Below are 12,180 nucleotides of genomic sequence, written 5' to 3'. Positions count from 1 at the left end.
TTGGAAGTTATTTTTGTGGGGTATAGATTCTAGACGACAATTTTTTTTCTTTTCAGTAGTTTGAAAAATGTCATTGTACTTTTTATTTGCATGGTTTCCAATGAAAAATCTTTCTTCATCCTTATCTTTGTTCCTCTATATGTAATGTCTTTTTTCCTTCTAGATACTTTTAAGATGCTTTATTACCTGTTTTGAGCAATTTGATTATGATGCGCTTTGGTGCAGTTTTTCATGGTTTTTGAGCTTTCTGAATGGGTGGGTATAGTTTTCACCAAATTTGGAAGCATGTCAGACATTATTTATTTGACTACTTGAATAGAGACTATCTGAAATTGTCCCACAGCTCACAAATGCTCTGTACATTTTTCTTTTTGGTAGCCTTTTTTTCTCTATGTGTTTCATTTTGGACTGTTTCTATTGCTAGGCCTTCAAGTTCATTAATCCTTTCTTCTGCAATATCTAATCTGCCATTAATTCCTTTCACAGTAATTTTCATCTCAGAAATTGTGGTTGTCATCTCTAAAAGTTCAATTTGGGTCTTTTTTATATCTCCCATGACTCTACTTAAGATACTCAATCACTCCTCTAACTTCTCGAACCTTTGGAATACAGTTATAATAACTACTTCTGTCTGATAATTCTAACAACTGTGTCAGTTCTGGTTTAGTTTTGATCACTATTTCTCTTCATTATGAGTCATATTTCCCTGCTTCTGTGCATGCCTGGAAATTTTTGATTGGAGCCAGACATTGTGAATTTTACCTTGTTGGATGCTTGATACTTGCGTGTTGTTATTAACATTCTTAAACTTTGTCCTAGGACTCAGCTGAGTTATATGGAAACAGTTCAGTCCTCCAGGTTTAGTTTTGAGATCTGTTAGGTGGGAACAGCAGCATTTAATCTAGCATTCCTTGTTCCCCACTACTGATTCAGACTCTTCTGAGTATTTTACCCAATGCCCCTTGAATTAAGGATTTTCTAGTCTGGCTGGTAGGAACAGGTATTATTCCTGATCCTCTGTGAGCTCTGAGTACTGTTCCTTCTAATTGTTTTGGGTCTTTCTTTTCCCGTTTTTGGTATTTTTCTTATACACATGGGCTAATTCTACACTGCAGAATATTTAAGGGAAACCCTCTGCTGATCTCTGGAGTTTTCTCTCTGTGAAGCTCTCTCTTCTTTGCTACCCTGCTTTCTGAAGTGTAGCCACTACAGTCTCTCCTGACTATTAGGTCTCCTCAACTCAGGAGTTAGTCAAAATCTTCCTTGGTTTCTCTTTCCCCTACCATTGTCTGGAAACACTCTCAAAACAGTCAGCTGGGCTCAGCTTGTTTTCCTTCTTTTAGGGATCAATGTCTTTTGTTTCTTGGTGTCCAATGTCTTGAAAAGCATTGTTTGATATATTTTATTTGTTTTTATATTTGTTTCAGGTGGGAGTAAATTTAGTAACTCTAGTACCTGTTACTCCACCTTGGCTGGAAGTAAAAATCCTGGATTTAGTCTTTATGTTACAGTTACACCAAAAACGTTACAAACAATAGCCACTTTGCTAACCATATAGTGTAAACTTTGCTCTACTATAATAAAAACTTGTAATACCTAGTTTACAAAAATATTTCTGCAAAAGTGAACATTTAGTTCTTTGAATTTCAATAAAAGATAAAGTATCTGTAAGCTTTATTACCTGGAATCATTTTTTTTAACATGTGTGAACCGTTTAATTCTTTTTTTTTATTCTGTTATGTTAATCACCATACATCATTAGTTTTTGATGTAGTGTTCCATGATTCATTGTTTGCATATAACACCCAGTGCTCCATGCAGAACATGCCCTCTTTAATACCCATCACCAGGCTAACCCATCCTCCCACCCCCCTCCCCTCTAGAACCCTCAGTTTGTTTTTCAGAGTACCTGGAATCATTTTTTATGCAGTAAGAATAGCATTTTAAATGACACAGTTCAGTTACAATGACCATAAGCCATGGAGCAAGATTTGAGTTTGCATGGCATCTGTCTTTATGACTAGTTAATTGCTGCTAAATTCTTTTTTACCTAGTAAGAAGACAAAGATTTTTTTCCATTCTCTCAAGATTAAATGATTATTAAGAAAGCATGCCACACTGTATAGAAATCAACATTATCTCCCATAATTCTGTGTATCTGGGACTATAGAAATGTCACTGTCTCTGCCCCATATCTTCAAATTAACATTCTCAGGTCACAATAGTAAGTCTTCCCAAAAGGGACCTTCCGGAAAAACAAGCTACTTCCTCAGCTCATATTTCCCTCCCCTTTTGCAACAGGCACTGGCAGTCTATCCAAGATGTATATATACTGGGGAGTAATGAAGGGATCCACCAGCAAACCCACGGTTGTTGACAGTCATAAGATTAGAGACAAACACAAAGGGATAGGTCAATATACTGGCAAAAAATCCTGTGACAGCTTGGGAATAACTCTTCATTTTACTGATGGTGGAAACCCCACTGGCCAGTGCATAGGTATTGATGAGGTAGGCCAGTGAGGGACAGAGCCACAAATAAATGATGTCACCTAGGAGGCGAGATATAAGACTTGCAAAAAATTCTAGGATGCCTTCTTCACAATAGATGATTACTATGGAGTTACAAAGTCCACAGTACTTGGATTTTCTGCCAGTGATGTGTACCACAGATCTCAGAGTGATCACGTGGAAGGAATGTGTGATGAGCGTAGCAGCAGAACGGGCCATCATCTCTCAAGACAACCTTGATAACTTGGTGGAAGGAAGGCGTGACTTCTTTCTGTACATTTCCAGGGCCTAAATCCTGTAAAACTTTACCATGGACCACAGTTCCAAGGACTCCTGAACACAGTCTTGGAGTTAAGCCTGTGAATAACCCATGCTTCCCACTGATGCTCACAATGTGCTGAATATAACAAAACAGACCTGGAGGCTGACATACTTGCTGCCCCAAAATATTTCATTCTGTTGTTGGAGGAAGAGGCTCATATCCCACTTGGATGAGCACCTTCACATACATAAGCTGCTGGGACAGGATGGTGAGACCAGAGCCCAGGAGCACCTGACTGGTCACGACTGCCATGATGGCACACGGGGACCAAAGACAAATATTTCCTATTCTGGCATCTTTTACATGAAATATTTTCAGGATCTTCTTATCTCCTATAGAGGGTCTCAAGTCTGATTTATTTTCTCCATTCTTAGTTCTCAAATTATTACTCACCTATCACGTTCAGTTCTCTCAGTCCGTGGAAATTTATTTATTTATTTATTTAAGTCACAATAGCTTACATGTAGCAGGTAGTACTCAAAATTAGGTGGAAAAATTAACGTTCTACAATGTAAGTGGTACACTTAATTCATAAAAAGCAGGAGATTTGTAACTTGATAATTTGATATCTAATTTTTCCCAATCCATTTATGGGTAATTAATATTAATGCACCTACACCAAGAAGAGAGGAGCTTGCTATAAAGGACACAAAGCCTTAAGTTCTTCAGTGAAACATGAAATGAAAGAAAGTCCAAAGAGAAATAAAGTGCGGTGCAGTGGAAGGAGGAGTATACCTGGGATCTAGGTCTTTTGATCTAGCTCTGGCACTGACCAGCTTTGTGGATTTTGGATAAACTGCCTAACTTTCTCTGGACCTTCTTCCATATTTGTAAAATGAAAAGTCTGAACTAGAAGATCAGCAAAGTTCTTACATGGCTACAATTCTCTGAGTCTTAGAGTCTATAAAAGAACTACCTAATTGGTCACAGGCAATGGGTCACTGTCACTGTAGGTGAGAGAAGTAGCTTTCTTTGGCCTTATAAAGACCATTCACATACCCTCTTTTATTGTTGTTGATGTTGCGTGGCTTAAAAGAAACTGCATCCACAGAGGTGGTTACAGGGAATGGGATGGACAATATAAGGAAAAATCCTTCTGGGAGAGAAGGAACTAGTACCCCAACCCCTGCTCTCATAGGTTCCAAGTTAGGAAGATCTGTCTGGATAGACCATGATATCCCTGAGTAAAAAAAAGTAAAAAAAAAAAAAAAGGGTGAAATTACCTTTTGGAAATGGAGAATCCAAATCTAGGAAGATATTTTGGCACAACATGTGGTGCTAATGCTATTAGCTCTTTCAGTCCTAGACATCCTAGCCCATAGGTTTGTTCGGGAACCATGGCTGCGTAAGGGAGAATAAACTAAAAGAATTATGTCACCTGGAAACCCAGTGTGGAGTTCCACTGAGGTCTGAGCGGGGGCTTGACTGCTATACAGCAGCACTGGATGAGAGTCTATACCACCAGGCGGGGAGCAGTCATCAATAGTGGTGAAGCCAAGGCAGTGCAGTGAGTGGACTCCCAGATTCCAGCTCATAAGCAAGATGGTCTCTTTCTGGTCTAAGTTATCTGGGGGGAGGGGGCCTCAAGGAATGATTCAATATCCTGCTAGTAGGGCAGGTTTGGGAAAATAAAGGGGCTATGGTGATACGTGCTCCTGAGTTGATGAAGAAGCTATGATAGTCACATGAACACGGATGTCTGCTTTTTGGGTTAAACCTTGCAGAAAGTTTTAGAAGACACTTAAAACAGATTAGATCTGTTCATCAAATGGCATAATCTAAAATCTATCATTCCCATGAAACTGTTGCTAGACTTTAACCTGTCTGAGGATTTTCTTGCTTTTATTACATTATTCCTGGATAATCCTTCCTTATGCCATGCCAGCACCACTCTCTTCCTCTTGGCCTTTACATTCCTATTGGATCTTATCACACCCCTCACTGTTGGCCCCTCTTCAAGCATAATGGAACATACTGTTTCTTCCTCTTTTAGAAATCAGTCAGCCCTTCTCATCCTCCAATTATCATGGGTGCTCTTCTAGGAACTCCCTCCAATTTGTCTGTTTTTGACTTACCAATACCAACCTGAATTGTTTCTCCTATCCCTGCATTATGTCCCATTAAGTTTCTTTTTTTTCCACTTGCTTTGCTAATATTAATTAAAAAACATTTCCCCCCTAATGCAGCAAATCCTGAAATCTGCAGCAGGACCCATGGGATCTAAGAATGAAATACGTTGTAGTGAGTAACAGAGCCCAGAATAGCATGTAGGAGTCTGACAGCCAGTCTTTACACTAAGCATTAGACAATGTGTTAAAGTGTGTAGACATTAGCTGAAATCAGATTGTAAGGAAGCCTTCCAAAGGTTCTGATTTGGGTTTTGGCTGGATCTCATTCTTCTTTTTGTAGGCCAAAAAACCCAGCTGCACATGTACATACACATATATCCCAATCATCTTATCATATGGTTCAGCAGTAAAAGTTAATTACTATTATTTTCTCATAATATGCTCATTCCTTCAAAAAACTACACAGACCGCAATTCTTATCAGTCAAAGATATAATATTAATGAACACAGACTTGCTTATTCACTTACTCATTCAGTCTCCATTCATCATTGGTTCATATTCAGAAATTAAAACATCTGACACTTCAGTTCTGAAGGTTAAAAGTATAAATCAAAAAACCAAAAAGAAAAAAATCTACAGTGGGAAATGTGAAAAGCTGAAATTCACAAAAAAGTAGAATGTTAAGTTTTTCAGACAACCTGTCATGTCTAGAATGGTTCATATGAAAAGAAATGAATATGCCTTGCAGGTAATGAAAAAGACCAAATTATAAACCATTTCATTTGAAATTCCAACCACATTTCTCATAGAAACAGGGCATTAAGTAAATACTTCTGTGAATCACATACTAAATTATTTAGTAATTGCTGAGTAAATTCCTGCTCTTATCAAGCATGCTTTTTTTTAAGTTATTTACAATGAAACTATAAGGGTTAGTTTTTATAAAAGAAAGTTATCAAGTCTATAGAAATTTTAGAGTGCATAGTGCCATTAAAATTACTAAGTTATTGCTTTTGGGTTGGAAACGCTTTTCAATTGCATCAAGACTCAAACTTCTTACTTAAAGTGGAAAGCAATCCAATTTCAGTATTTTATAATGGAAAACTGCAGTGCCTGTCATTTAATGTCTCTAATGCCTTAGATAGCTAGAGTAAGGGCCTGACATTGAGCAGCTAAAACGTTCCGTGTTCTTTATTTACTCAAACACTCCATCTGCGTGTGTGCTTGTCGGTGCCAAGGGAACTGAAATTTAAGGCTGCTGTTAGAAGGAAGCACTTGCAATTGTATCATCAAATCCTTAATAGCTCTGAATGGTTCTTGTACTTCAACATAAACTTCCATTTTCTTTGACCTTTTGGGAGGAAGTTCAATTTACTGACACAGTTTGTGACAATGGTTTTACTGTACAGTTGAAAAAAATACATAAAGAATTTAGGGACAATTATCATAAGCCCCAATTTTTGGGAATTTTTGTTGCTGATGTTGTTTCACTCAGTTTTAAAAAATAGACCAAAATAAAAAATAACCCAAGCTTTCTAAATATCTAGTAATAAAACAGTGATAAGTCCTCACATTTCTATATTTAAATGTGAACTGTATGAAGAGGCAGGCTGTGATGCAGAGGCTGAGCTAGAAGTACTGGAATGTTGGTAGCAGAATACCACCAGCATTTTTCACAGAGCTAGAACAAACAATTTTAAAATTTGTATGGAACTGTAGAAGACCCTGAATAACCAAAGCAATTCTGAAAAAGAAAAGCAAAGCCTCCCTATTCTGGACTTCAAGCTATATTACAAAGCTGTAGTCATCAAGACAGTATGGTACTGTCATAAAAACAGACACACAGATCAATGGAACAGAACAGAAAATCTGGAAATGGACCCACAACTATATGGGCAACTAATCTTCAACAAAGCAGAAAAGAGTATCCAATGGGGAAAAAAGTCTCTTTGGCAAATGGGGTTGGGAAAACTGGACAGCAACATGCAGAAGAATGAAACGGGACCATTTCATTCTCTTTACACCATACACAAAAATAAATTCACAACGGATGAAAGGCCTAAATGTGAGATGGGAAACCATAAAAATTCTAGAGGAGAACTCAGGCAGCAACCTTTTTGACCTCAGCTGTAGCAATTTCTTATTAGACATGTCACCAGGGGCAAGGGGAACAAAAGCAAAAATGAATTATTGGGACTTCATCAAGATAAAAAGCTTCTACATAGTAAAAGAAAATAAAACTAAAAGGCAGCCTAGGGGATGGGAGACGATATTTGCAAATGACATACCTGATAAACGGTTAGTATCCAAAATCTATAAAGAACTTACTAGATTCAACAACCAAAAAACAAATAACCCAGTTAAGAAATGGGCAGAAGACATGAATAGACATTTTTCCAAAGAATACATCCAGATGGCTAACAGACACATGAAAAGATGCTCAACTTCACTCATCATCAGGGAAATACAAATCAAAACCACAATGAGATACCACCTCACACCAGTCATAATGTCTAAAATTAACAACACAGGAGACAACAGGTGTTGGCAAGGATGCAGAGAAAGGGGAACCCTTTTGCACTGTTGGTGGGAATGCAAACTGGTGCGGCCACTCTATGGAGTTTGGAGGTTCCTCAAAACAGTATGGCGGTGCCTCAAAAAGCTAAAAATAGAACTACCCTTTGATCCAGCAATTGCACTACTAGGTATTTACTCAAAGGATATAAATACACATTCGAGGGGGCACCTGGGTGGCTCATTCAGTTACGCACTCAACTCTTGGTTTCAGCTCAGGTGTGATTTTATGGTCTTGAGATCGAGTCCTGCATTGGGCTATGTGCTGAGGATGGAGCCTGCTTAAGATTCTCTCTCTCCTCTTCCTCTGCCCCTTCCCTCCCTGCTCACACTCTCTCTCTAAAACAACAACGACAACAACAACAAAAACCCCCCACATTCAAAGGAGTACGTGCACCCTGATGTTTATAGCAGCATTATCAACAATAGCCAAACTGTGGAAAGAGCCCAAATGCCCAACAACTGATGGATGGATAAGGAAGATATGGTATACATATACAATAGAATACTACTCCGCCATCAAAAAGAATGAAATCTTGTCATTTGCAACAACATGGATGGCGTTAGAGTGTATTATGCTAAGCAAAATAAGTCATTCAGAGAAAGACAAACACCATATAATTTCACTCATATGTGGAATTCAAGAAACAAAATGGATGAACATACGGGCGGGGGAGAGAGGGGGGAAACAAATCATGAGAGACTCTTAGCTACAGAGAACAAACTGAGAATTGATGGAGGAAGGTGGGTGGGGAATGGGCTAGATGGGGGATGGGCATTAAGGAGGGCACTTGTTAGGATGAGCACTGGGTATTATATGTAAATGATGAATCACTGCACTATACTCCTGGAACCAATATTGAACTATATGTCAACTAACTAGAATTAAATAAAAAAAGAATGTTGGTAGTAGACTATATGTATTAATTTAAAGATAATAAAGAATTAAAGATATATTACACATCCACCAAACTGGAAAGAACTAAAAAGTTTGGCAATTTCAAGTGGTTTTGAAGATGTAAAGCAAGAGGACCCTCATACATATGGACAGATTATGACCCAGTATTTCCACTCCTGGGTTATGCCCAAGACACTCCTGTATGTCTGTAACAGGAACTCTGTATAAGAGTGCTCACAGCAGTGGTGTTCGGCATCCCTCCCAACTGGAAGCAATACACTGTCAGTAGCTGAATGAATAAATACACTGAGGTATATTCATATATTCATATAATGGAAAGATACAAAGCACATTAGAGCCACATGCAACAACATGAATGATTCTCACTAATCTAATGCTGAATACTGAGCTAGAGAAGCAAGACACAAAATAATAACATACAATTGGATTCCTTTATATCAAGTTCAAAAATGGGCAAAATTTAAATATCTAGGGATACATACATAGGTGGTAAAACTATAAAGAAAAGACCCAGAACAGAGTTTCCATTTGTGGGGAGAGAGTTGTTATTGGGCAGTGGTACTGGCAGAGAGGCTCAGGGGTGCTGTCACAATGTTCTATTTCTTGACACTGGTGATAAGTAGCTGTGCATTCACGTTGTGTTAAATTATACATGCACTTTGCTATACCTGCTATACCTACATTATATAAGTAAAAAAACCCTCCAGCTCGCTCCAAATTAAAGATCGTAGGAAAGGGTTAACAGTTCAAGTTGCCTGCCTCAGGCTGTCCCACTTCATCATGAAAGTCCTAGGGTGGACTTTGGGCTTCAAATGAAAACACACAAAATCTGCAAAAAATGGGCCAAATATGGGGAGGAAGTCCTTCAGGAGGTGGTGAGAAATCGAAGCCTGGCCTCTGCTTCTGAGCAGGACTCTTTTCAGAGATCTCGGGTTTCATCTTCTCTTCTGAAAACCAAATCATTTCAATGCACTTCCACGTCTGTTATCTATAAAATGAGGAAACAGACTAGGTGACCTGCAAGGCATTTCGAGTTCTAATTTCCATGGTTCTATGAAAGTACAGAAACTTTAGGAAAACCTGAAACATGAGCTTCTCTACCTATAGTTCTTGAGAAGGCTGTTTCTGAGAAGTTAGAGATAGTCAAAATAACTTGGCTGGCTGAAAGGAGAAACGCTATCATCTAACTTCTGGGACCGATGAAGAAGAGAGGAAGACTTGCCCAACAACAATGTGAATTCTTCCGTCTTATGAACGAGTCATCCAAAGGACGAATGAAGCAATGGAGAACAGTGCTCAATGGTACTCAGCATTAGTTCAACACTTTGTTCTCTTCTCACTGCTCTCCCCACCAAAAACAGTGCTCTGGTGTGCGGGACACATTCTCAGAGGCTGTCTCACATATGTGGCTACGGAATCAAGGAGGGTGTGCATCAACGCCTCCTGTCTGAGTCCCCACCCAGTAATGTCACGTGGGACAACACTGTCTCGGGCCTGGGGGAAAGCTACGGCTTGGGTTTAACAATAACGTAGTGCATACACTGTCATCTCAAAAAGTAGATGAAAGAGATTACATGCTTTGAAATCAATGGGTGAAGAGGACTCCATGTGAGGCTGTCGAAGATACACAGTTATTGTTAGCGGAGACGGGCAATGATGGGGGTGTGTGTGTGTATGGTTAAGGGAGGAGAATGGGCAGGCAGAAAATGTGGAATTAGGGATTGGCAGATTTGGATATGCGGCTTTGTGATCATCTACCCTGCACTTCTTGTCTATATTGTGATGCTTGTTTTTGGTTCTTTTGTGATAACCTACCGGTGAAGGGTGCAGCCAAAGCCCCCATTTATTCTGCTGGGGTAGGCCCTTTTCTACCCTTGACTAGTTTTCCTTTCTATCTTTCATTTTCAGTTTGTCTCCCACACTACTTCTTGGTATCTATGTTCTCCATTTATATTCATTTCTCATACATCAATCTCTGCTTCCTTTTAGCATTTGCTTCTTGCCTATTAGGAGTTAGAGGACAGAAAGAAGTCATTTCTTTTCTACATTTTTCTTTATCAGGGCATCTGTGTGAAATATTCTCTCCCAGTATCCCCTTCCCTCGTTTTCTAGCCAGAGAATATTACCCTAGAGCTTTGTGCTGCTAATGTGAGAAGAAATTATGAACAGTGATGGAGGCTAAATGAGGGTGGTGGAACCTATTTACTTCATTAGGTTCCTTCAGGGAAAAAGCAAGGATTGGAAACTGAGAGATAAGGGTTAATACTAAAAGAACAGAAGATCCATTTGACTCAGAGCAATCTTCAGTCTGCCTGGATTCTAGCAGACACCCTTCTCCATGGGGAAATCATTACAGAGAAATGACATGCAAAGTACGCCATAAAGCATCTGAGTCAAACCAGAGGGAGGATGACTCAACGGATCGTTTTACATTTTAATAGAAGGCGCTGCAGATTTGTACCCAGTGCACAGTTCAACACGGGGTGCACATCCCCTCCCCAAAACTTCTCCATCGGGTGGGAGGGGAGTTCCCAGAACCTGACAGAAATTATTCTGTCTTAGATAAGAACAAAGTCAAAACTCACAACAGAGAATCAAAGACTAAGACAACATATAGTCAAATGCAGAAAAAAGGGGAGACTGCAAGTCTGTCTGATTCCAACTGCAGCATTACTGTCAAACCTAAGATTGGCAAAAACCGAACTCGGTAATTAGTGGACTTCCAATCTGATGAAGGAGAGGGGAAGAAGAGGGAGTCACAGAGGGAAGCAGGAAAGGAAGGAGGAAGAGAACATCTAAGTGTTATAAATTTAAAAATGTGCTCCTTGGAATTAGCTTTAAAAGATACAGACCGTGTCATTACTGCCAGAAGTTCACCTGCCAGGTCAGTGCCAACACTAGGCTTGGATGTCCATGCGAAGTCAAGAAACCGCATCGGGGATGCCAGGGCTCCCAGCACATTTTCTGAGCTAGTTTATCACTGGTAGGTGCTAGTAAGTGCAACCTGCCAAAGGTAGGTTCATCTGACGAGGAGTGATGATGCTAGAGACTGGATTTTCAACTCTAACTCCTTTTTAAGGGGGTCAAATCGAGATTTGATGGTACCTGACGAGTATCTATGGCTATGGTTATGTGGCTGTTCATCCTGTGGTCTCTCTTGATGCTTGCCTTGCTTCCTGAGTGGGCACACTGCTTACAGGTGGGAAAGGAAACAGAAGTGAGCTTCCAAGACTTGGCAGAAATACAGCTTTCACAGAAGAGGTTCTTAATAAAAGGAAACTTGTCTCTTCCACGTATTAGGGTCTTCTGGACCACATGATTCTGTTCTGAAATATCATCTCTGCAGGGATACAAGCTGGAATGGACAAAGTTGAGACCGCAAGATGGTTCACCTGCTAACTAAAACGATCACAACTCCGCACCCATGGCAGGCAGCATCTCGTCAAGGTTGAGGGGTCCTCTGGCTCAAGGGTCATTTTGGGAAGTGCTTTGGGAAAAGGTCTGTGAGCTTCCACTGAAGCCTCGACACCCTTGCTCCTATTTTTCTTATTTAAAAATGATTAAAACCAGGAGGCTAAGGCCATTGGTTGGCAGTTTGTTAAATTCCACAACCTGTAATAAAAGCACTTGGACCATCTGTCACAATACAGGAGATCTAATGGAGGTGAAATGCTCTCCTGGGAGTCTGGGGAAAAGGCAGGTCAGAGGAGAGAGATGGGGGTAGGGGCGGGGGGAGAGGGGGGAGAAAGGATGTGCTTGGAGCCTTCCAAGTCCCTGTCTTGTCC

The 12,180-nt window shown here is 39.8% G+C and overlaps 1 protein-coding gene and 1 pseudogene across 7 annotated transcripts in view; both read right to left on the bottom strand.

Moving 5' to 3' along the window:
- BACH2 (BTB domain and CNC homolog 2) overlaps positions 1–12,180 on the bottom strand; it is a 363,517-nt gene that overhangs the window by 84,556 nt on the left and 266,781 nt on the right. The gene's annotated exons all lie outside the window — the stretch shown is intronic.
- Positions 2,198–3,084, bottom strand: LOC113927819 (annotated as a pseudogene).

This window comes from Zalophus californianus, chromosome 7 (assembly GCF_009762305.2).
Source record: "Zalophus californianus isolate mZalCal1 chromosome 7, mZalCal1.pri.v2, whole genome shotgun sequence".
Taxonomy (NCBI): Eukaryota; Metazoa; Chordata; class Mammalia; order Carnivora; family Otariidae; genus Zalophus; species Zalophus californianus.
Note: the sequence above shows the minus strand (reverse complement) of the source record. Positions and strands in the feature narration are given on the sequence as shown.